The 27,413-nt window shown below is 34.3% G+C and overlaps 1 non-coding gene and 1 pseudogene across 1 annotated transcript; one reads left to right on the forward strand and one right to left on the reverse strand.

Annotated features, from left to right (window-relative positions):
* On the forward strand, positions 1-26,536 carry LOC131169008 (beta-glucosidase 11-like; annotated as a pseudogene).
* On the reverse strand, positions 3,776-3,882 carry LOC131183582 (small nucleolar RNA R71). Its single transcript, XR_009151626.1, has one exon. It is a non-coding gene; the product is annotated as a small nucleolar RNA R71 (small nucleolar RNA).
* Positions 26,537-27,413: the final 877 nt, after the last annotated feature.

Below are 27,413 nucleotides of genomic sequence, written 5' to 3' on the forward strand. Positions count from 1 at the left end.
ATGTTAAGGGTTTATTACCTGCTAATTGTTTTGCTTAATTTGGCAGCAGCAATTTTTTGCGCCGATAAATATAGCAGAGAGGACTTTCCTTCTGGATTTGTTTTTGGTCCTGGCACCTCTGCTTATCAGGTCGGTGAATCATTAGCTTACTGCTTTACCTACTATCCATACTTGAAAGTTGAAACTTGAAAGGAAGATCATAATATATATGGTCGGTAAATTTTGAAAGGTGGAAGGGGCAGCAAGTGAAGATGGGAGAAGTCCTAGCATTTGGGATACCGTTTCTTACGAGGGTCAGATTTTTCTTTTATCCTTCTTGTTTAGTTTTTTGAAGTTTTCTACTTGTGGTTGTGGCACTTGTTCAAAAGGTTAGTTTCTGTAATTCAGTGCTTAATTTGCTAACTGAAATTCCAGGGAAAATGGATGGGGCAACTGGAGATGCATCAGTTGACGAGTATCACAAGTAGAAGGTGAAATAAAATGAACTTATTTCATAATTAGTCTTGTGTAGATGTCACTTCAATCCCAAGAAGCCATATTTTTGTTGTTATGATCATGTATCTACAGCAAGAGGATGTCAAACTCATGGCCGAAACTGGGTTAGATGCTTATAGATTTTCCATCTCATGGCCAAGACTTATCCCTAGTATAATTTCTGACTGTAACTAGTGATTGCAGCAATCAACAAATGAATCCGTTTCTGGTTTTTATTTGATCAATATAAAATTTTAATTTATGTCAGATGGAAGAGGACTTCTCAATCCAAAGGCTGTCCTTTATTACAACAACCTCATCAATGAACGTATCAGTCACGGTCACTACTAAAGCTTTCAGAATAAATTAATTAATTTCTTCATGTTCAATTGCTTCACCTTGATTGATTGTTTATTTCTCTGCAGGCATCGAGGCACATGTTGCATTATACCATTATGATCATCCACAACTGATTGAATACGAGTATGGAGGATGGCTTAGTAGAAAGATTGTGTATAGTACTAAATTCTTGTCTTTTTTATTTGTTATTACTATGGAAGAGGGGCACTGAGAAGAGGGTAATGATCATGTTGTGCGCTGCGAAAGCATGTAAACTATAAAGTAATAAAATAAACAAACAAATAAAATACCAATATTTACGTGGTTCATTCTCTCAACATAGAGTTACATTCACGGACATGCCATCTTCCACTATTATCAGTAAATAAATCATCAATTATAAGCTCAAACTATACTATGCATCAACCCAATTACATCTAAGAGAACCCATATAACATCAAACTGCTCATAATAAATATATTAGTTAGTCCCTCTCAGTCCCCTCTAAACATAATCCAATATATTTACTATTACAACACTGCACCATAAAATGGTGTCTTCAACTATATGGGCAAGAACCTTCTCACCAATGGACAAAAATCCATCCCTCTTAAATGTTATGTTCTTACTCTACTTTAGGCTGAAGCCTCTTTCCACTGCAATGGGCAAGTGCCCCTCATCAATGGGCAGAGCCAAATCCTCAACAATTGACAAAGCCCCTCTCTACAATGGGTGACTGATGCATGCATTTTAGATCATCATTTAGGTGTAATTTTTGCACATAATTTACCCTTGTTCATAGCTATTATTATATATATTAGTATATATTTGGTCAATTTTATAATTTTCACACTTCTTAGTTTAATTTTTGGAATTTACTTGTTTTGTAGGTTAAATTTGGAGAAATTTGGTGTATTTTGATCAGAGTAGCCATTTGGAAGAGATTAGAATTGAATTGCAAAAATTTTTTGAAGTTGAGTAAAAAATGGTCGAGAGCGACACAACCTGCAGCACAACCGATTTAGCTTATGTCGCAGGTTGTGTCGAATCGTCAGATATTCAGGCCGAGAGCTACACAACCCGCGACACAACCGATCCAGCTTATGTCGTTTTTACTGGAAATGGCTGACGTGGCATTTTCGTGACTCTGATTTTATACCTCACTTTTTCTGGAATCTTCCTCCTTTTTACCTATTCTAGGGCAGACCCCTAACCCATATAAAGTCTCCTTTATCATTTTCTTTCCAAGAGAGAGGAAGGGAGGCAATTTTTGGCAAGATTAGAAAGAGAGAAGGAGGGAACACGGGATTCATTTTTCCAGCAGCAGCAGGAGCTCGTTCTGCACTTTTCTGCCGCAGATTCTTCTGCATTTTTCTGGGTTTTTCTATTCCTTAACTTAGATTTCCATTATTTCTTCATTTATACATTTGGGTTTGTCTTGAAACTATGATTAGTGAGTAGTTATTTAAGATTCTAGAGATGGGTTTGTAAATATTGCTTTGTATTGTGGTTTTGAACTGATTTTGCCATTTAAATGAGGTTTGTTATATTTTGATTTATTGCTTGTGAGCTTGTTACCTTGCTTGATGAATGGGCCCTCATTAAGTTAAGCTTTAATCCTTAATAGATGGACTGAAAAGTGAATATTAGGGATAGATAATCTTGCAATAAACTTTATTTTCTTGGTGTTAGAGATAAGCTAAGAGGATTAAGGGGAACTTTCCAAAAATCAATTAGAGCTTTAATTGGGTTTTTGTTAGGTTTGAAATACCGTGAAAACAGGGTTTGATTTAATGAAAACCAATTTTGAAATGCTTGAAAAAGGTTTCAAAAATTTAAGAATTGATTTCCCTCAAAATTGCAATTCTCATGTGTTTGGCTAAATTAGGGATAAAACCACATGCAAACAATATTGAAAATCTAATCTCTAGAATCACTTTAATTTTTATTGAATTTAGATTTAATTCTTCTTAATTTCATAAATAGCAATTTCAATTTAAATTTTGGTAATCTAGTTTAATTAATTTAGTTAATTGTTTGATTTAGTTTAAATTCCTCAAATACCAATTTTAATTTCAAATTTCATTTTACATCTTTAGATTTTGTCATTCTAATTAGCTTATACTTTTATTTCCAATTTAAGCACAATTCCCTGTGGGATCGATATCATTTTTTTTAAAACTATACTACTGTGACCCGTGCACTTGCGGATTACACAGTACACATCAAGTTTTTGGCGCCGTTGCCGGGGAATTGTCTGTTTTTAAGTTGGATTTTAATTGTTTTAAGCTAATTAGAATTTTTATTTTCTTTTATTTTCACTACTGTTCCTTGTGTTTTTCAGGTACTTTTCTTGTTTATGAGACGATCGAAAAGCACAAGTGATACTGAATTGTTGTTCAACCCTGAAATTGAAAAATTCTGCCGAGCCAACAAAAAGGAATACAAGAGAAGAAAAGAATCAGAAAAAGAAGAACAACAAAGATTTGAGCAAGAGGAGACAATTCAAAATATGGAGAATCAAAATAGAGCTATTGGTGGAAACAATGGAGGAAATGAGCAAAATAGGCAAAATGAAGTGGTTAATCAAAATGATCCTCAAAGAAGATCCATGTTGGATTATGCTTTTCCTAGATGTGCAGATGTGAGAGATAACAGACCTATTATTGGAGCTAATCAATTTGAGTTAAAGACTGGTCTCATTCAAATGGTTCAGAATTCACAATTTGGAGGTAGTCCACTTGAAAATCCTCATTCTCATTTGAAGAAATTTTTGATGATATGTGGTACACAAAGACAACCTGGAGTTTCAGATGAAGTGATTCGGCTCACCTTATTTCCATTCTCTCTTCGAGATTCAGCATTGGAGTGGTATGACTCACTTCCACAAGCTATTGTAGCTACTTGGGAGCAGTTATCTCAAGCTTTTCTATCTCAATTTTTCCCACCTGGGAAGATCACTCATTTGAGAAATTTGATGGTAGCTTTTAAGCCAAGGGATGATGAAACTTTGTATGAATCTTGGATGAGATTTAAGGAGCTTGAAAGGCAATGTCCTCATCATGAAATACCCAAATGGATGATTGTTCAGAATTTCTACACCAGAGTTACTCCAGCCATAAGAAACACAATTGATTCACAAGCAGGAGGAGATTTCATGAGAATGACAAGTGAAGAATGCTATGATCTATTAGAGAAGATTGCTCATAATACCCATTTGTGGGGAAATCCTAGAGCACTTGAGCCAAAGAAAGCTGGAATTTATGAACTTGACTCAGTTAGCTACATGAATGCAAGATTTGACCAGTTGACTCAACTTCTTAGTGATTTTTGCACAAAAGCAACAACCTTAACTCCTACAACTATGCAACAAGTTGCCTTCACAGATGGAACCCAAAGTTGTGGAGTTGATTACTCTTCTTATGGTGATGATTATTTGCAAGAACAAGCTGCTTATGCAGGAGGTTATCAACAGAAACCTATGGGAAATGCTTACTCTAATGTGAACAACTCAACATGGAGACCACAAGCAACTTTTGCTCAACAAGGTCAAAGCTCAAACTATGCTCATAACCAGCAATATGTGCAGCAGAATAAGCCTCAATTTCAGCCTCAATTTCAACCCACAAGGCAGCCACAACCTGGATATCAAGCAAGAGCACAACAATCCCTTCCACCTCATGAACCGAAGCCAACCTTGGAAAGCATGATGGATAAATTTTTTGCTGAACAAAGCAAGATGAATAGCAAATTGGAGGAAGAAATGCAACACATGAGACAAACCATGGATCAATTACAAGTCCACAACCGCATGTTGGAGACTCAATTGGCTCAACAAGCAAGCTCATCGGGAAGCAAATCCTATGGGAAACTACCTAGCCAACCACAAAACCCTCATGAACAATGTAAGGTTGTGACCTTGAGAAGTGGTAAGAAAGTTGGTCAAGAGAGTGAAAACAAGAGAGAAGAAAAAGAGAGCACAAAAGAAGAAAATTCAGTTGAGAGTAAGAAAAATGAAAAAGAAGAAGAAAGCAAAAGTGAGCAAGATGAGGGAGAGAAACCATACATCCCACCTGAGCCTTACAAGCCCACCCTTCCCTACCCTCAAAGATTCATCAAGCATAAGCTAGACAAACAATTTGGCAAATTCCTTGAAGTGCTAAAGAAGTTGTATATCAATGTGCCATTCACTGAGACACTATCCCAAATGCCAAGTTATGCCAAGTTTTTGAAGGAGATTCTTTCCAACAAGAGAAGGCTAGAAGATTATGATACCATCAACTTGGGAGAGCAATGCAGTGCTATAATTCAGAAGAAGTTACCTCCCAAACTCAAAGATCCGGGTGTGTTTTCCATTCCTTGTCATATTGGTGATAATTGTGTGGCAAATGCCTTATGTGACCTTAGAGCTAGTGTCAGCCTAATGCCACTTTCAATATATGAGAAGTTGAATATGGGAGAGTTGAAGCCCACAAACATGTATCTTTCATTGGCTGACCGTTCAATTAAGTATCCGGAAGGCATTCTTGAAAATGTGCCTATCAAGGTTGGGAAATTCTACATTCCGGTGGACTTTGTCATTTTAGATATGGAAGAAGACACAAAAGTTCCTATCTTATTGGGAAGACCCTTTTTGGCAACAGCTAGTGCATTAATTGATGTAAAGGGTGAGAAATTGACACTTAGAGTGGGAGATGATCAAATGATATTCAACATCAATCCAGCCATGAAAAGGAAACATGAAGAAGTTGAGTCTTATTTGTGGGGTAGACATTATTGATGAGATTGTTCAAGAGCATTTCAGAAAAAGCTATCCACAAGACCCACTTGAAAATTGCTTAGTCCATGGTGGGAGCATTGATGATGACAATCATAACATAGCTGCTTTTGCACAACACTTGGAAAGCTCTCCACCACATCCTGAAGCCACAATTTTTCAACTTGAAGGAGTGCAAAATTTGGAGATCAAACCACCATCATTAAAGGTAGAGGATGCCCCAAAGGTAGATCTTAAACCTCTTCCTTCCAACCTCAGGTATGCTTTTCTTGGACCAAATGGAACATATCCTGTTATAATTAATGCATCTTTGACTGATATTGAGAATGAAAAATTGTTGAGAGTTTTGAGAGAATATAGAAGAGTTTTGGGTTATGCAATTGATGATATAAAGGGAATTAGTCCAACAGTTTGTATGCATAGGATTTTCCTTGAGCCAAATAGTAAACCTTCCATTGAACACCAAAGAAGATTGAATCCTACAATAAAGGATGTTGTGAAAAGGAAATCCTAAAATTACTAGCCGCTGGAATTATTTACCCTATTTCTGACAGTGAGTGGGTTAGTCCTATGCATGTAGTACCAAAAAAAGGTGGGGTGACAGTTGTTAAAAATGAGAATAATGAATTGATACCCACTAGAACTGTTACAGGTTGGAGAATGTGCATAGACTATAGGAAGTTGAACAATGCTACAAGAAAAGACCATTTTCCCCTTCCTTTTATGGATCAAATGTTAGAGAGATTAGCCAAGCATTCTTTCTTTTGTTACTTAGATGGATATTCTAGTTTCTTTCAAATTCCAATACATCCTGATGACCAAGAAAAAACTACCTTTATCTGTCCCTATGGCACTTTTGCATATCGAAGGATGCCATTCGGATTATGTAATGCGCCTGGCACATTTCAAAGGTGCATGATGGCCATTTTTTCTGATTTTATTGAAGAAATTATGGAGGTCTTCATGGATGACTTTTCAGTATATGGCACTAATTTTGATTCATGCTTGACTAATTTGTCTAAAATCTTGCAGAGATGTGCTGATAATGACCTGGTTTTGAATTGGGAGAAATGCCACTTTATGGTCCAAGAGGGGATCGTTTTAGGGCATTTGATCTCAAATAGGGGAATTGAAGTGGATAGAGCTAAAATAGAAATTATTGAAAAAATGCCCCCTCCAACCACTGTCAAAGGAGTGCGGAGTTTTCTTGGACATGCCGGGTTTTACCGGCGATTTATTCAGGATTTTTCTAAACTTGCTAAACCCTTAACAAATCTTTTGAATCATGATGTTAAATTTGATTTTAATCAAGATTGTATGGTTGCTTTCTGCAGGTTGAAGACGGCCTTAACAACAGCTCCTATCATGCAACTCCCGGATTGGACTTTGCATTCGAAATTATGTGTGATGCAAGTGAGTTTGCTGTTGGAGCTGTCCTTGGCCAGCGGAAAGATAGGAAACCTTATGCCATTTACTATGCAAGCCGAACCCTTGATGAAGCTCAAGTCAATTATGCTACAACTGAAAAGGAGTTCCTTGCGGTAGTATTTGCACTCAATAAATTTCATTCTTATTTGGTCAACTCAAAGGTAATAGTTTTCACTGATCATGCAGCAATAAGGTATCTAATGAGCAAGAAAGAAGCTAAATCTAGGTTGATTAGATGGATTTTGTTACTTCAAGAATTTGATTTGGAAATAAGAGATAAAAAAGGTGTTGAGAATGTGGTGGCTGATCACCTTTCTAGGATAAAAACTGAAAATAAAGATGATGATATTGTGCCAATTGATGAGTTTTTCATGAATGAGCAGTTGTATGTGTTGAATTCTGCACTTCCATGGTTTGCTGATATTGTAAATTTCTTGTCTTGTGGTGTGTTGCCACCTGATTTGTCTTGGCAGCAAAAGAAAAAATTCTTGCATGATGTTAAATTTTATTCTTGGGAAGAACCTCTTTTGTTTAGGAGATGTAATGATGGAATAATTAGAAGATGTATACCAGAGAAAGAAATACATGATGTTATTTACCATTGTCATTCCTCTGAATATGGTGGTCATTTTAGTGTCTCAAAAACTGTTGAAAAAGTCTTGACATCAGGTTTCTATTGGCCTAAAATGTTTAAACATGTGAGAGACTTTGTAAGCAAGTGTGATAGGTGCCAAAGAGTAGGCAACATTTCCAAGAGAGATGAGATGCCCCAACAATCCATATTAGAAGTTGAATTGTTTGATATGTGGGAAATTGATTTCATGGGGCCATTTCCATCTTCTTATGGGAATAAATATATCTTGGTAGGGGTGGACTATGTATCTAAATGGGTAGAAGCTATTGCTACACCTACCAATGATGCAAAAGTTGTGGTGAAATTTCTGAAAAAATTTGTTTTGACCAGATTTGGTGCCCCACGTGCCATAATCAGTGATGGTGGTAGCCATTTTTGCAACCACCAATTTGAAAAATTGATGAGAAAATATGGGGTAAAGCATAGGATTGCCACACCGTATCACCCTCAAACAAATGGCCAAGTAGAAATCACAAATAGAGAAATCAAGCAAATCTTGGAGAAAACTGTCAACAAGTCCAGAAAAGATTGGTCCCTTAAATTAGATGACACTCTTTGGGCATATAGAACAGCATTTAAAACCCCCATAGGAACTACACCTTATAGGTTAGTTTTTGGGAAATCATGCCATTTGCCCATAGAGTTAGAACATAAAGCTTATTGGGCCATTAGAGCAATCAATTTTGATTTACAAGCTGCTGGACATAAAAGACTTTTGCAACTTGATGAATTAGAAGAATTGAGACTTGATGCTTATGAAAATGCTAGGATCTATAAAGAAAGAACAAAAAAATGGCATGATAAGCATATCAAGAAAAAGGACTTTAAAGAAGGAGATTTAGTTCTCTTATTCAATTCAAGGTTGAAATTTTTCCAGGAAAATTAAAATCGAGGTGGTCCGGTCCATTTAAAATTGTGAAAGTTTTCCCCCATGGTGCTGTTGAAATTTTGGGTGAAAAATCTGGTAACTTCAAAGTAAATGGGCAAAGGTTGAGGCACTATTCAGTTGGTGAGCCAATTGAGAAGATAGCAACTTGCTATCTCTCTCATTCTTCATAAAATCTTGAGTATGGTCAAGCTAAAGACCTAAACTTAGCATTTTTATGCATAACTCATAATTTTTCATTGATTCTTTATTTCCTTCATATATATATTTGTTTTAAGTTTTTCTATACTCCTTATTCAGAGTTTGACATTGTTCTAATTTCCTTGTGCAGATGGGATGCAATGCATTGCAAGCAAATGAGCAATAAAAATTTTATTTTTAGCTTTAAATTTTAGCTTTAAATTTTAGTTTTAAATTTGTTCACTTATAATTTTCATCTTTCTTTTGTTGAGTATTTGCTGGTGATTCTTGCTGGATTCATTGCCCTTTTTGTTAATTTTAAGAGAAAATTTTTCCAAATTTTGACATCTTGGTTTAAAAGGAAAATTATTTGAATGTGGATGTGTGAATTGGTGCTTTGAAAAATTATTTTTTATGAGTATTTGATGAACATGACAAATTGAACAATTAGAATTCATGTTATGAAGGTTTAATCATTTGAAATCTAATTTGTTTCAATTTTTTAGGTGCTATGAAATTTGGTCAAATTTGGGCAGCAGATTGCACAACCTGCGACATAACCGGGTTTGCTTGTGTCACCGCTTATGTTCGCTGGGCACATTTTTGGGCAGATTGTTGCACAACCTGCGACATAACCGGGTTTGCTTGTGTCACCGCTTATGTTCGCTGGGCACATTTTTGGGCAGATTGTTGCACAACCTGCGACATAACCGGGTTTGCTTGTGTCACCGCTTATGTTCGCTGGGCACAGTTTTGGGCAGATTGTTGCACAACTTCCGACACAACCCCCCTATCCTTATGTTCTAACTTGTGTCGCCTGTTTGTTTTGCAGGATAAAAACTTCCTTCACCAGAATGGGCCAGCAGCTACCCCAAGCCCAAGCCCAAAAGCCCACTCACCCATTTTGATAAAAAATATATATATATATATATATATATATATATATAATAATAATAATAATAAACCAAATCCAAAGCCCAAAAACCATACCCCATAAGCCCAAGCCCGAAACCAAACCTAAAACCCATAGCCCAACCGACTAAACCCCATACCCCAAGCCCACAACCCGTAAACCCATAACCCTCCTTCTTCCTCTCGGCATCGCCCCCGACACAGACCCCTTCGCCGTAACCTTCACCTTTACCGTCACCTCCACTACCCACCATTCCTCTTCAACTTCTTCCCATATTTCTCCTTTTCCGATCACGCCCCTCCATTTCGCCATGCCCGACTCCCCACTATCCTTCGAAAACTCACCTCCCCACTCCTCACAGCCGCCGCAGCCCCAAACCACCCCGCCCATGAATGCCGACCCATCGCCGGCCCATTCTGGTGACGCCCCGATCGCCACATTCAAGAAGAAAAAGGCGAAAAGCATTAAGCCACACAAATCAACGGGCGGCGTCAAGAGGAAGCGACCCGAACCGGCCACACAACAACCCCCAATCCCTCCTCCAATGCCTGCTGCACCTGCTGTCCGACGTGGCATCCCAAAGTCGGAGGTCAAGCGCCCCGGTACATCTAAAGGTAACTTTGCAATCCCCTCCTCTTTGCCTACTGCTACACACTGGGTATTACCTACTGCCGACATGAAGAGAAATAAGGCAAGAGTCGTAGCTCGACAAATGGTTCAAACTCGGTGTTTGGATGTGTCTACACTTAAATCCTTGAAGATATATGATGAAATGCAGACTCTGTTAGATGCTTTAGGTTGGGTGCGATTTGCACATAAACAGGAACTGGTTTACCCCATTTTAGTGCAGGAATTTATGGCCTCCCTGTCCACTAATTTGCATAAAATTGCCTTGGATAATAACTTGACAATCAATTTTAGATGCCTTGGTCAAGATAGGGTGCTGTCTATGGATAATTTTCACCATATATTTGGCTTTCCACCTGATGGTCTGTTCAAAATACCTACTAGCCAAAGGGACTATAATGGGTATGAATTTTGGCAGCAAATTGCTCCTTCAGCAAGTACCTTCAAACCGGGGCACAGTAAGGCCTCCAAGATTGAGAATCATGCCTTGAGATTGCTTCAGAGATTAATTGCAAATACAATTTTAGGAAGAGGAACTAGTGTTGGCACAATGTCACAGTATGATTTATTCTTTTTGTGGTGTGCAAAAACTGGTAAAAAAGCTTCCCCTGGTTATTATTTTTGCCGATATGTGATCCGCCAGACTACTAGGGGTACTGGTAACATAGTATTTGGAGGTTTGGTCACACCCATTGCACATTATTTTGGCTTTAATCCTCAAATTCACAAGTGTCCTGCTCTTCCAACTGGTTTGTTATTTTTGGATGGACCTCATTTAGCCAACCAAAAATTTTGTATCAAAAAAGAGGCTACCAAGCTGTATGAGATTCCTGCACTAACAGAACCACTACCTGGTTCTCCCACTGCAATTAGCTCCTCCTCAGCATCTGAGCGACCATTCGAGCAGCCTTTTACACAACCTTCATGCCAAGCTCCACCAGCTGCCCAACCTGCTTCATCAACAGCTTCTGGACCATCCATAACAACTCTTCTGACATTCATGGAGAATCTCAGTGATGAGATCTATTCTTTTCGGCAAATGACGGATGTCTCTTTTTAGACACTACGAGATTTAGCTGACATATATTTGGATAGAAGTGCTGAAATGCAAGACGAGTTGAAAGTCATGCGAGCTAAGCTGGAGAAGATCGAAACAAACCAGGCACTTATTTTGAGCATCATCTCTCCACAGCAGCCACCAAAGGCACCACCACCTCCACAAGATGGCAAGGGCAAAGGAGTTCTCATACCTGACTGACCAGCTTTTATTCTCCATTTACATTTCATGTCTTTAATTTCGTCGCTTAATTAATTAATTAGTATTTTGAACTTATTTAGTTAATATTTTGCTTGTGTTGTTTTTCTTTTACTTGAACCATTTACTTATTCAGTTTCTTTTTAGTTCCTCATAAAATACATTTTTCTTTTATATCTTTAGTACTTTGCTCATTTGCTTTGATATGCTCCTTCGAAATTTACACTTGATGATTACATTTTTGAGCTTAACTTCCCTATTTCAACTTTTTGAGTTTAATTGATTTAATGGATTCCATTCCACAATTTCTTTTGCAATGAGTGCAGCAGCTGTCCAAATTTTATGTAATTAAATTGGTTGCATTTCAAAGAGGTAACAATTCTCATCTCAGCTTGTGTCACTTTTCACACAAGTTGTGCTATCGCTTATGCAACAGGGTAATAATTCTTTATGCACATATGAGCTACCCATTTCTGCACATATAACCCAATTATCCCATTCCTTGCACTCTTTTAACATTGAGGACAATGTTCATTCTGAGTATGGGGGAGAGGGTAAATTTTTTGCAAAAATTATTTTTCCTTTTTCATTTGCATATAGTGACATACTCATTTATACACTCATATTTGTACATATTCACATAAATACACGTGCATATAGCTTCATATACTTAGTTACGCATACTTAGTTACATATAGGTTGACTATACATTTACACTCATGCATTTCATTCATTCACTTAAAATTTTTGAATTTTTAAACCAGTATTTGAATTCCATAAGCCACTTATTCAAGCAATCCAACTTGCCTTTAGATGGTTAGTGGAATGAAAGTTCCAGCTGGGTACAAAGTCTTAAGCATTATTCTTTCTCTTACTTAATAGCTGAAAATTAATATATTCATCTAGGTATATAGATTCTGATTAGTTATTTTGAGTTTTGAGTGTCTGGATAAGCCTTTAAGGAAGAAAATGGTCATTGTCGTCTCACCATTCCTAGAACAAGCATCTTAGATCTTTCAAAGCAAAATTTTTAACTTACATTTGATAAGAATATGACTTAGGCATTCCTTCATATTTTAAACCTCACATTTAGCCTTAACCTACCTTAATCTCATTTCAACCCTTGCAAACCCCCTTGAACCTTAATTCCCTAATTTCTTTGGAACCCAAATCATTTACCTAGCCATTAAACCTAAACACTACCACCCATTTATGAGAATAATATTTTAGCAATTAAGTGCATAAAAAAATAATAATAATGATATATATATATATATATATATATATATATATATATATATATATATATATATATATATATATAAATGGAGGATTGAAACATCTTGAAAAGTGCTAGAGTAATTGTGAAAAGTTGATAAAAAAAAAAAAGGTCACCAAAATATCCCAAAGGTAATTTTGGGTGTGACATGAAATAGGGACGCATACAAAATAAAATATATATATATATATATATATATATATATATATATATATATATATATATATATATATATATATATATATATATATATATATATATATTATAAAAGTAGTCCCTTTATTGTGATAGCACTTGAGACTCATTGTGAATTTCTTTCCTCTTGATAAAAAATTTCTATTATATAAAAAAAAAAAAATTGAATGCACTTTGAGTTTCATGATTAATATTATTCTCATATTTTGTTTACCTTATTCCCTTTCTTTGTTAACCATAATTTTACCCTATTGGACCCCATTACAACCCTTAAAAAGACCTAATGATTCTTTGAAAAATGCTTGTTACATTAGTAGAGTTAGATCTTTTATGCTTGCATATGGGTTTGGCAATATAATCTTCCATACATTACTCACTATCTATTTGAGACACATTGGCTATCTATTTCATTTAGGTTTGTTTTAGCACAATTAACTCTTGTAGCTGGTTGGTATTTGTTGCTTAGGTTGATCAGTTAATTCTTAGCTATTCTGTAATTGTTGAGAGTGCTTGCTTCATTCTTTGTGCTTTGCTGGTGGGAATTTGGAATGTTGGTGGCTAGAGGTAAGTTGGTAATTTGGATTAGTGATTTTCGTGTTTTTAAAGACTGATTTTATTCCCTTCCAAATGAGTTGTAATGAAATTTTGCTTGGGGACAAGCAAAAGTTTGAGTATGGGGGAATTTGATGCATGCATTTTAGATCATCATTTAGGTGTAATTTTTGCACATAATTTACCCTTGTTCATAGCTATTATTATAGATATTAGTATATATTTAGTCAATTTTATAATTTTCACACTTCTTAGTTTAATTTTTGGAATTTACTTGTTTTGTAGGTTAAATTTGGAGAAATTTGGTGTATTTTGATCAGAGTAGCCATTTGGAAGAGATTAGAATTGAATTGCAAAAAATTTTTGAAGTTGAGTAAAAAATGGCCGAGAGCGACACAACCTGCAGCACAACCGATTTAGCTTATGTCGCAGGTTGTGTCGAATCATCAGATATTCAGGCCGAGAGCTACACAACCCACGACACAACCCGCGACACAACCGATCCAGCTTATGTCGTTTTTACTGGAAATGGCTGATGTGGCATTTTCGTGACTCTAATTTTATACCTCACTTTTTCTGGAATCTTCCTCCTTTTTACCCATTCTAGGGCAGACCCCTAACCCATATAAAGTCTCCTTTATCATTTTCTTTCCAAGAGAGAGGAAGGGAGGCAATTTTTGGCAAGATTAGAAAGAGAGAAGGAGGGAGCACGGGATTCATTTTTCTAGCAGCAGCAAGAGCTCATTCTGCACTTTTCTGCAGCAGATTCTTCTGCATTTTTCTGGGTTTTTCTATTCCTTAACTTAGATTTCCATTATTTCCTCATTTATACATTTGGGTTTGTCTTGAAACTATGATTAGTGAGTAGTTATTTGAGATTCTAGAGATGGGTTTGTAAATATTGCTTTGTATTGTGGTTTTGAACTGATTTAGCCATTTAAATGAGGTTTGTTATATTTTGATTTATTGCTTGTGAGCTTGTTGCCTTGCTTGATGAATGGGCCCTCATTAAGTTAAGCTTTAATCCTTAATAGATGGACTGAAAAGTGAATATTAGGGATAGATAATCTTGCAATAAACTTTATTTTCTTGGTGTTAGAGATAAGCTAAGAGGATTAAGGGGAACTTTCCAAAAATCAATTAGAGCTTTAATTGGGTTTTTGTTAGGTTTGAAATACCGTGAAAACATGGTTTGATTTAATGAAAACCAACTTTGAAATGCTTGAAAAAGGTTTCAAAAATTTAAGAATTGATTTCCCTCAAAATTGCAATTCTCATGTGTTTGGCTAAATTAGGGATAAAACCACTTGCAAACAATATTGAAAATCCAATCTCTATAATCACTTTAATTTTTATTGAATTTAGATTTAATTCCTCTTAATTTCATAAATAGCAATTTCAATTTAAATTTTGGTAATCTAGTTTAATTAATTTAGTTAATTGTTTGATTTAGTTTAAATTCCTCAAATACCAATTTTAATTTCAAATTTCATTTTACATCTTTAAATTTTGTCATTCTAATTAGCTTATGCTTTTATTTCCAATTTAAGCACAATTCCCTGTGGGATCGATATCATTTTTTTAAAACTATACTACTGTGACCCGTGCACTTGCGGACTACACATCAAGTTTTTAAGAGGGTAAATTTTTTGCAAAAATTATTTTTCCTTTTTCATTTGCATATAGTGACATACTCATTTATACACTCATACTTGTACATATTCACATATATACACGTGCATATAGCTTCATATACTTAGTTACGCATACTTAGTTACATATAGGTTAACTATACATTTACACTCATGCATTTCATTCATTCACTTAAAATTTTTGAATTTTTAAACCAATATTTGAATTCCATAAGCCACTTATTCAAGCAATCCAACTTGCTTTTAGATGGTTAGTGGAATGAAAGTTTCAGCTGGGTACAAAGGCTTAAGCATTATTCTTTCTCTTACTTAATAGCTGAAAATTAATATATTCATCTAGGTATGCAGATTCTGATTAGTTATTTTGAGTTTTGAGTGTTTGGATAAGCCTTTAAGGAAGAAAATGGTCATTGTCGTCTCACCATTCCTAGAACAAGCATCTTAGATCTTTCAAAGCAACATTTTTAACTTGCATTTGATAAGAATATGACTTAGGCATTCCTTCATATTTTAAACCTCACATTTAGCCTTAACCTACCTTAATCTCATTTCAACCCTTGCAAACCCCCTTGAACCTTAATTCCCTAATTTCTTTGGAACCCAAATCATTTACCTAGCCATTAAACCTAAACACTACCACCCATTTATGAGAATAATATTTTAGCAATTAAGTGCATAAAAAAATAATAATAATGATATATATATATATATATATAAATGGAGGATTGAAACATCTTGAAAAGTGCTAGAGTAATTGTGAAAAGTTGATAAAAAAAAAAGGGTCACCAAAATATCCCAAAGGTAATTTTGGGTGTGACATGAAATAGGAACGCATACAAAATAAAAAAAAAAAAAATATATATATATATATATATATATATATATATATATATATATATATATATATATTATAAAAGTAGTCCCTTTATTGTGATAGCACTTGAGACTCATTGTGAATTTCTTTCCTCTTGATAAAAAATTTCTATTATAAAAAAAAAAAAAAAATTGAATGCACTTTGAGTTTCATGATTAATATTATTCTCATATTTTGTTTACCTTATTCCCTTTCTTTGTTAACCATAATTTTACCCTATTGGACCCCATTACAACCCTTAAAAAGACCTAATGATTCTTTGAAAAATGCTTGTTACATTAGTAGAGTTAGATCTTTTATGCTTGCATATGGGTTTGGCAATATAATCTTCCATACATTACTCACCATCTATTTGAGACACATTGGCTATCTATTTCATTTAGGTTTGTTTTAGCACAATTGACTCTTGTAGCTGGTTGGTATTTGTTGCTTGGGTTGATCAGTTAATTCTTAGCTATTCTGTAATTGTTGAGAGTGCTTGCTTCATTCTTTGTGCTTTGCTGGTGGGAATTTGGAATGTTGGTGGCTAGAGGTAAGTTGGTAGTTTGGATTAGTGATTTTCGTGTTTTCAAATACTGATTCTATTCCCTTCCAAATGAGTTGTAATGAAATTTTGCTTGGGGACAAGCAAGAGTTTGAGTATGGGGGAATTTGATACATGCATTTTAGATCATCATTTAGGTGTAATTTTTGCACATAATTTACCCTTGTTCATAGCTATTATTATAGATATTAGTATATATTTAGTCAATTTTATAATTTTCACACTTGTTAGTTTAATTTTTGGAATTTACTTGTTTTGTAGGTTAAATTTGGAGAAATTTGGTGTATTTTGATCAGAGTAGCCATTTAGAAGAGATTAGAATTGAATTGCAAAAAATTTTTGAAGTTGAGTAAAAAATGGCCGAGAGCGACACAACCTGCAGCACAACCGATTTAGCTTATGTCGCAGGTTGTGTCAAATCGTCAGATATTCAGGCCGAGAGCTACACAACCCGCGACACAACCGATCCAGCTTATGTCGTTTTTATTGGAAATGGCTGACGTGGCATTTTCGTGACTCTGATTTTATACCTCACTTTTTCTGGAATCTTCCTCCTTTTTACCCATTCTAGGGCAGACCCCTAACCCATATAAAGTCTCCTTTATCATTTTCTTTCCAAGAGAGAGGAAGGGAGGCAATTTTTGGCAAGATTAGAAAGAGAGAAGGAGGGAGCACGGGATTCATTTTTCCAGCAGCAGCAAGAGCTTGTTCTGCACTTTTCTGCAGCAGATTCTTCTGCATTTTTCTGGGTTTTTCTATTCCTTAACTTAGATTTCCATTATTTCTTCATTTATACATTTGGGTTTGTCTTGAAACTATGATTAGTGAGTAGTTATTTGAGATTCTAGAGATGGGTTTGTAAATATTGCTTTGTATTGTGGTTTTGAACTGATTTAGCCATTTAAATGAGGTTTGTTATATTTTGATTTATTGCTTGTGAGCTTGTTGTCTTGCTTGATGAATGGGCCCTCATTAAGTTAAGCTTTAATCCTTAATAGATGGACTGAAAAGTGAATATTAGGGATAGATAATCTTGCAATAAACTTTATTTTCTTGGTGTTAGAGATAAGCTAAGAGGATTAAGAGGAACTTTCCAAAAATCAATTAGAGCTTTAATTGAGTTTTTGTTAGGTTTGAAATACCGTGAAAACATGGTTTGATTTAATGAAAACCAACTTTGAAATGCTTGAAAAAGGTTTCAAAAATTTAAGAATTGATTTCCCTCAAAATTGCAATTCTCATGTGTTTGGCTAAATTAGGGATAAAACCACATGCAAACAATATTGAAAATCCAATCTCTATAATCACTTTAATTTTTATTGAATTTAGATTTAATTCCTCTTAATTTCATAAATAGCAATTTCAATTTAAATTTTGGTAATCTAGTTTAATTAATTTAGTTAATTGTTTGATTTAGTTTAAATTCCTCAAATACCAATTTTAATTTCAAATTTCATTTTACATCTTTAAATTTTATCATTCTAATTAGCTTATGCTTTTATTTCCAATTTAAGCACAATTCCCTGTGGGATCGATATCATTTTTTTTTAAACTATACTACTGTGACCCGTGCACTTGCGGATTACACAGCACTTATCAGTGACAGCTTTACTCCATGGGCTGAAAACTATTATCTTCAATGGGTAAAATCAAATAACATTTTTCATCATTCTCCTATTTATAGTATTAATTCCCTCAATCCTTATCTAATTAGAAATCTCACTCAATTTAGGAATAACACTAAAATAAGAGTTTTACTCATTATAGGAAATATTCCTTCATCCTATTGAGAAATATTTCTTCCACTCAAATTAGGAAAATATCTCTCTCCAAATCCCATTAGGATTTTGAGTCATAATTCTAACAATCTCCACCTTGACTCAAAATCCATCAACCATTGCATACCTCAAATTCTTGGGTGTCATCAAATCATCAAATCTCCATGCTTGAGCTTGAACCCTTTAAATCATCAATTCTTTAATCTTCATCTTGGATGTAACTTGCTTTATTCTTCAAAAAATCTTCACGTCGTCAACTATTTTGATTTTGCATCAAGAGCTCCACCTTAAATTCAACTCTCCACTACCACCATTATTGCATGTGCGATTTTCTACATGTCGCAATAGCTTCACCTTCAACCAAACTCACCAAGATCATTCCCATGCTCTGATACCAATTTGTTGCGCACTGCGGAAGCGTGTAAACTATAAAGAAATAAAATAAATACACAAAACACTAATATTTAAGTGGTTCACCCTCTCAACATAGGGTTATATCTATGGGCATTCCATCTTCCACTATCATCAATAAATAAATCATCAATTACAAGCTCAAACTATATTAACCATCAACCCAATTACACCCAAGAGAACCCATACAACATCAAAGCTCACAGTAAATATATTAGTTAGTCCCTCTCAATCTCCTCTAGACATAACCCTATTAGTAGTATGTCCTAGAGCATATCATTTAGTATGTATCTTGTACATGTTTTATTAATAAAAGGCATTTTAACTTTTTCGTTTACATAATATATTTATGTGTAATAGAAAAGGTCCATTGATATTTTGTTAGAAATTTTATTCTTAAGTTGTTAAGAATACGAGTGACAGTATTTCTAGCACAAAGTATCATAAATTGGTTCACAATCGATGATACTTCACACAGGACTTGACTTATCCAGAAAGATTGTATTCATGTTTTTTCTCAATGTATTTATATGAGATATAAATAAGATGGAATGGTGAGTCTCATGCCATATAACAAACATGATAGGCACTTATGCATGATAGGTAGGCCGAACCAGTGACATTTATGACAAGCACATGGAGTTTACTCCTGTCAATGCATTATCATAAATCATATCAATGCATATAATCTTTAGACCTGAGATAGCACAGTTATCTTGTATATAGGTAGTTTGAGTTTAATACTGCTTTCATACTTGTACTGTATATGGGTATATGGGCATGTGTTGGCTCCTACTAGTTATATATGGAGGTAGCTGTTGATCAAGATGGAATCTGTTACCCTAAGTAAATAGGGATAAAATCCTATGTTTATTTAATTGTTCTTGATGTTTCAGATTCCTGGCCAGGACAGATAGATTTAATCAGAAAATAGTTTTTGATGAGAAAATTTTTTTAATCAAGAACTAGAATTAAAAGAAAACATAATATTCTTAGCAAATGGGATTTGACATAAACCATGACTCCAGCTCGAATTGGGATTTTGTAACAGAGAGATTCTAGTGCATGGTAACATATGATTATAGGTTCATTTAAGGTAAACCTTATTACTAATTGGGTAGCTATGGCATACTATACTAGGTATTAACCATAGTCTATGAGGTATCTAAAATGATTTAGAGAAATCATTTATGATAAGAAAGAGTTCTGATGATATTAAGAGTTGATATCATATCTCATTGCCAATTAGTGATGAGCCTAATGAGTCACACACATACACAAGTAATCACCAAGTTAAATATAATTTAATTAATTAGTTAAAGAGTTTAATTGATTAATTAAATACGTTTGGTTTGCAATTAGATTGCAATATCCCTAGCATGGCTTGAAACCAAATCTAGGTTATTGGATGTATAGTATAAGTTAAATTTATATTTAAAGTGTTTAAATATGAATTTAATTATGAGAAATTAATTAATAGATATTAATTAATTAATTTATATTTGATATAAAATTGATTAGAAGAGAAGAAATAATTATTTTAGGTTGAGAACTCAAAATTAAGACACAAGGGTAATTTGGTCATTTTACAGGGTGACATGTGGCACCATGAGATGGTGACATATGGCACTATACATAAGCTTGCCATTTGTCTTTTAATCATGTAAGATGATCAAAGTCAATATTAAATCTAGGTTTGACAGTTGGCACAATGTGATTGGATCAATTAAACTAAGAGCCAATCAGAAGATGACATATGGCAAGGGTTTTAAGTGATGACCTAATTATATAATGTGATGTTATGAAAGAGTAAAAGAATAATCTGATCTCTCTCATTGTGTGCCGCCACCCAAAGAGACTCTCTCCTCTCTTCTTCTTCATCACTCATCAATTCAAAGAGAATTGCCAACATTCTCTTGAATTAAAATTGCTAGAAATCGTTTTTAGTGTCCTATATACATCTGTAATCTCTCTAAAAGGCAAAACATCAATTTCTAATTGATTGGAAAGGCTTGAGAAATTGTTCAAGGGGTTGCCATCGGTGATCTTGGTGTGGACAAGCTAGAGGGACAACATCTGATGTCCTAGGTGCTTCCCAAAGGTACCAAATACAACTACAATGCATCAAAAGATTAGTGCACATATTCTTAATTTAATCTAGGGTTCTAATAAATTAATCTATTAATTCTAAAATCTTAAATGGCAAATGTAGATCCAAAAATATATAAAAAATATTTTAATATGTTGTTTAACATTGAAATTAAATAGGTAAATAATGAATCTTGTATGATGCATGAGGCTCTAGAAGAAAAAATTTTGAATTCAATGATCTAAGCTAATATTTTTCATGCTTCCACTCCTTCAAACCCAACTACAAAGGGTGTCTTCAACTATATGGGCAAGAGCCCTCTCACTAATGGACAAGAATCTCTTCCTCTTGAATTTTATGTTTTTACTCCACTTTAGGCCGAAGCCTCTCTCCACTGCAATGGGTAAGTGCCCCTCATCAATGGGCAGAGCCAAATCCTCATCAATGGGCAGAGCCAAATCCTCAGCAATTGGTAAAGCCCTTCTCTACAATAAGTGACAGAGTCACTCTATGGGTTGAAAGCCATTCTCTTCAATGTGCAAAAGTCAAATAACATTTTTCATCATTATCCTATTTACAATGTTAATTCTCTAAATCCTTATCTGATTAGGAATTCTACTCAACTTAGGAATAATACTAAAATAAATTCTACTAATTATTGGAAATATTTCTCCCACTCAAATTAAGAAAATATCTCTCTTCAAATCCCATTAGAATTTTGAATCATAATTCTAACAGATCATGAAAATAACTGAATGTGTATGCGGATGGAGGAAGAACTTCATAGCTTATGCAGATGTGTGTTTAAGAAAGTTTGGTGATAGAGTTTTGCATTGGACTACTTTGAATGAGCCCAATGTATTTCTACTTTACAGTTATGATGTGGGAATGTTGCCCCCATATCGATGCTCTTCTCCGTTTGGACTCAACTGCTCCCAAGGCAACTCCACATCTAAACCGTACTTGGTTTTTCATCATCTCTTGTTGGCACATGCTTCAGCTGTGAGATTGTACAGGAAAAAGTATCAGGTTTTGCCCTTTTTTATGTATTTAATTATTATTATTATTGTTATTATTATTATTATTATCAGGAAAAAGTAATAAGAAGAATAAAATATTGTCCTGATAATGGTCTTGGTGGTGCAGGGCAAGCAACTAGGATTTAATGGGATTAATCTCTTTGTTTACGGGACATTTCCTCTAACAAATTCAACAGAGGATGTGCTTGCGACTCAAAGAGCCACTGAATTTCTTGTGGGCTTGTAAGTTATTGAAATTAAAAATATCCCCGTTTGCCTGAAATTATCAATTCAACAAGGCTGGGAGAGCCACTTTGACATGTTTATTTATCATGCTTTTGGCTACAACCTGTGTTACAATTTTGTTCCAGGATAGCGAATCCTGTGAGAAATTGACTGTACAAGGGTAACGTAAAAACAAAAATACTAAAATGGATTAGAATTTTGAGTAATTACAGAAAGGGGGTGAGGAAACATATAAACGCTTTTCAAAATAGCGTCCCAAAAGAAAAACGCTATTTAAAATAGCGTCCCAAAGAAAACGCTATTCAAAATAGCGTCATGACGTCAAAACGCTATTCAAAATAGCGTCATCACGTCAAAACTCTATTCAAAATAGCGCCCCCGCGGACCACCCTGTTCCGTGCCGGTTCCAGCAGCAAAACGCTACTTATAGTAGCGTCCCAGCAAGCCCCTCTCCATATGCACACCATGCACACCATGCAGCAAGCCAAGCCACGCTGCGTAACCCAACAACACGCTAATATGATTAGCGTCCCAAGTATTAGCGCTGGCCATAATTTTGATTTTTGATTTATTTAATTTATTTTATAAAATATATTAAATTTATAATATTTTGATCATTTAATTTTATTTATTTATTATATTTTATAAAATATATTAAATTTACATATGTTAGTTATATACATTGATTTTTTTAAAAGTTTGTTTTATGTTTTAGTAGTAGTAATATTAATTTAATATTATATATTTGTGAAATTAATTTTATTTATACATTGTAAATATAATATAATTGCATGGTTTAAAAAATATTTATATTCAAAAAATTACAAATATTACCATCGTATTAGAAATTTTATATTTTTGTAAAAAAAATTTCTTAATCATTAAAATATTTCTTAATTTATAGATTAAAAATATAAATGTATAATATTTGAAATAGTATATTTTATACATCTTAATGGGGACTTTTTTGTTTCTGATATTTAGAACATAGTAGATTGATAAATTTAAATTTATGTTAGTTATAAACGTTAAAAGTTATTAAAGTATAACTAATATTAATTTTTATTCTTATTATAATTATGGATAATATATTTTCTTCATAGCAATTAATAAATGTAATTACTTTATTAGTTTTAATTACTTTATTATTTTTAAATTAATTAAAAAATATATATAAAATGTTTACTAACATGTCATACGAGCAATTGGCTTAAAGCAAGATATAAATTAAGACAAGTATTCATAATTATTATACAAATGAAAATAAATATTTAAATTAGTCATGTGCCACAACCAGGTCTTCGAATATGTCGTCTCGGTCGAAGAACTCGATGTTATCCCTCTTCTTGCTGCTCTTCTGGATCACCTTGTGCATCTTCGGACGGGACTGGAGATTCGCCACAAAATGTATACAGGATACTAATTATATTAGCGTCCCGAGCTGTTGCCAACACACAGGACGCTAATAAAACTAGCGTCCCGCGCCCGCGCCCTGCTACGTAGTGTCCCATCTCCAGCGATGTAATATTCCATCTGCACCATCTGCAGCCTGCAAGTGCCTACAGGGGTGGCGTGCGACCGCATCATGACGCTATTCAAAATAGCGTCCCAACTTTGGATGCTAATATGAATAGCATCCGGAGTTAGGACGCTATTTTGAATAGCGTCCCAGGCGCTGACCACTGACATCCATCCCCTCTTCATAATTAATCGGGTTGTTATCTCATTTCAGTATTTTTTCTTTCCGAGTTACCCTAGTACGGTCATTCACCCAAATCCTGTGGTGTTTGGAGACTATCCTGAGACGGTGAAGAAAAATGCAGGCTTAAGACTACCAGCCTTCACCATTCAAGAATCCAAACAGGTTAAGGGATCATTTGACTACCTTGGAGTAAACCACTACGTGTCAATACAGTTTAAAGACAACTCCGCCAGCCTCAACTCAGAGCACAGAGATTATCGAGCAGATATGGCAGCAGAGATGATTTGTAAAATAAAATCGATGCTTTTTAATATCTATTTACTTCAGCTATATATACAACTTCATGAACTGAGCTTTATCAAGTCATCAACTGACATTTTTTTTTTCTTTTCTTTAAATTTATTATGTTTGTTGGGCAGTTGATGTGGATAATTCAACATTTGAGGTATGATTCATGTTACCATTTATTAAACTACAATTAAATCATAATAAAGCTTTATTATTCATATTTTTTAGCATATTCTAACTAATTAAGAATGGTCTCTTCACAAATACACACGCACGCACACACATATATATGAATTAAACCCAGTATCCGATACATGCATTGGGAATGCAAGCAGCACAGGAGTACTTCAATTAAGCTTATGGCAACCCTCCTGTTAGAAGAAAGAATACAAGTAATGAAGAAAAGGATTGTGTATTTGTCTGTGTCCCATTTACAGAGATATTACATCTATTTATACATGAGAATATGAACTAATTTGGACAAGAATAATAATTGCTATAATTATGCTACACAAATCTCCTATAATCATGCTGATTGCTATAATTATGTTACACAAATCTCCTATAATCATTCTTTGTAATTATGCTAACACCCCCTCAAACTCAAGGTGGTAGCACAAAGCAACTTGAGTTTGCTTAAGAGATCCCAAAGCGGGAGGATGCGTTTTGGTGAATATATCAGCGGTTTGGCTGACAGAGGAGATAGGAATCAAACATATGGTGCCATGAGCAACATGATGACGTACAAAATGACAATCAATTTCGATGTGTTTGGTACGATGGTGGGGCAATATGCAAAAGCATGACCATTTTGATTACAATTCTTACAGAGTTGATTGCCAGATTTCTGATGTGAGGATCGAGTAGTTGCAAGAGCAGCTTCAAATTGAGGAGTTTTATCCAAACCGAGACGAGTCTCTTCAAAATAATCTCTTGAATAGCGTTTCCAATGATGGGAGTGGATTTCGATGTAGCGGCCTTTCGAACGGCCTCATATTACGATCGAAGAGCCATTAGAACTTGAATGAGATGAAGATGATCTTCACCGATTTTGGCACGAGATATTTGATTCCAAATAGGTTGGACGGCAAGAAAATCATTCCGCGATTGACTGCTTCTTGTTTCAGATTATGAAGAGTAGTCCACTCGATAATAGTGGGCAAGTCCGATATCGATTAGCCAAAAATCCGATTTCTTTTGCGAGTCATAATTAGCACTGGATGTGGATGGCGCAGAGCGAGGTATTGCGAAACCGGTGATGATCGATGATTTTTACTATCCCAATCCTCAAGTGGTCGACAAATTTTGCATCTTCATCGTTCTCTCTTGTCGGCGTAGTGATATCTCCGAATAATACGCCAAAGCTTGCGACCTATCAAAAACTTTTCATTCCTTGAACCCAAAGATTATAGTTGGAACCAGTCAGAACTGTTGCAATAGGTTTTGAAATATCAGATTTCTCCATTGATAACAAGATGAGCAAAAAAAATGGTATAATAATAGGTATGAAAGAATGAACGAGCAGGTTGTAGAGAGAGAGACCCCAAAAACTAGAAATAAAAGTTTTATGGCTCGATACCATGTTAGAAGAAAGAATACAAGTAATGAAGAAAAGGATTGTGTATTTATGCATGTCCCATTTACAGAGATATTACATCTATTTATACATGAGAATATGAACTAATTTGGACAAGAATAATAATTGCTATAATTATGCTACACAAATCTCCTATAATCATGCTGATTGCTATAATTATGTTACACAAATCTCCTATAATCATGCTGATTGCTGTAATTATGCTAACACCTCCCATCTACATTCAAGAAAATGGTCTCTCTCTCTCTCTCTCTCTCTCAATATTCCATCTAATTACATTCCATTAAAGAGCATCAACGGTATACAAATGCATAGTTTCTTCTCGTGCTTGTACTGCATATAATACTCGATCCATTTCTTCTCATGGCAGGGCAACGCACCCGAAGAACTTCATCCTTCGAAGATACTTCAAGAGTCAAATATATGCATGGATATGTTGAGAGTGTACTTGATGCTATTAGGTATGCTTCTTTTTCGAAGAACGATTTAAAGAAAAATGAAATTGTGAGAATTTGGATTCTTGATTGGTGATCTTGTAAACATAAATGGATTTTGTCAGGAATGGATCAAATGTAAGAGGCTATTTTACGTGGTCACTCTTAGATGCGTTTGAGCTGATGGGCCGCTATGAAACATGCTTTGGACTCTATTGCGTGGCTGTCGACTACCCACAACTATAAAGACATGCTAAGCTCTCGGCACATTGGTACTCTCAGTTTTTGAGAGGAAAACCCGTTGGTTCAGATGTGTTTATTCAGCTTGGAAAACATTTCTCACCCTTATCTGCCAGTAGTTGATCTTCCACAAGAATTGTAATTTTTTTTATTTAATTTAATTTTAATTAGAATTTGAATTTAAAACTTTTATAATTTTATAAATAATTTTAATATTATTAAATTAAAATTTATTAATTCTAAAATAATTATGCTTTGGCCATGATGAAACCAACTTAATTTCTAAGAATTTTCTTAAATTTGTTACTGGTAGTGTCTCCAAAAGGAGGCTGCTACTAGGGTTTGATCCTAATTTTAAGCCTCCCGTAAAATGTAGTCACTGAACAGAGAAATCATATGAATATCACTTGGTAAATTCTCAAATTTATTTGATATAGCTTCTTTTATATATATATATATATATATATATATATATATATATATATATATATTTCATCCAATTATTCAAGTGTTTAGATACCTTTTGAATCTATATTTTTTTCTCTAATTTATCTAAATTCGAGTATCGAACTTGATAAATTTCTAATCTATTTATTTTTTATTTTTCAAGTTTATATTTATAAAAAAATTTATAGATCATAAAATTATTTATATATATATATACCTTTTGATTTTTTTTTATGTTCAATTTTACTTAAAATTCATTTTATATCAACATTTAATAATTATAAATCTTTTGGTTTATACTATTTTTTTTACGTTATTTTAAAACTAGATGTTGAGAGAATATAACATAATGATTAATTTTTCTCCCATTTAATGAAAGCTCCTTCTTCTAAAGGCATGATAAAAACTATGTGTCCAATCATCAAAAGAGGTAAATAAAAGACAACAAAACCAAGAAAATAGGAAGAGAAAAATTAGCATCAGAGCTTACGTAAAGGATCTTTGTCTTTATAGTAAGGCGGCAAATCATAGTTGACAAAAAGAGCAGAAAAGG

Source organism: Hevea brasiliensis, chromosome 9 (genome assembly GCF_030052815.1).
Source record: "Hevea brasiliensis isolate MT/VB/25A 57/8 chromosome 9, ASM3005281v1, whole genome shotgun sequence".
Classification (NCBI taxonomy): domain Eukaryota; kingdom Viridiplantae; phylum Streptophyta; class Magnoliopsida; order Malpighiales; family Euphorbiaceae; genus Hevea; species Hevea brasiliensis.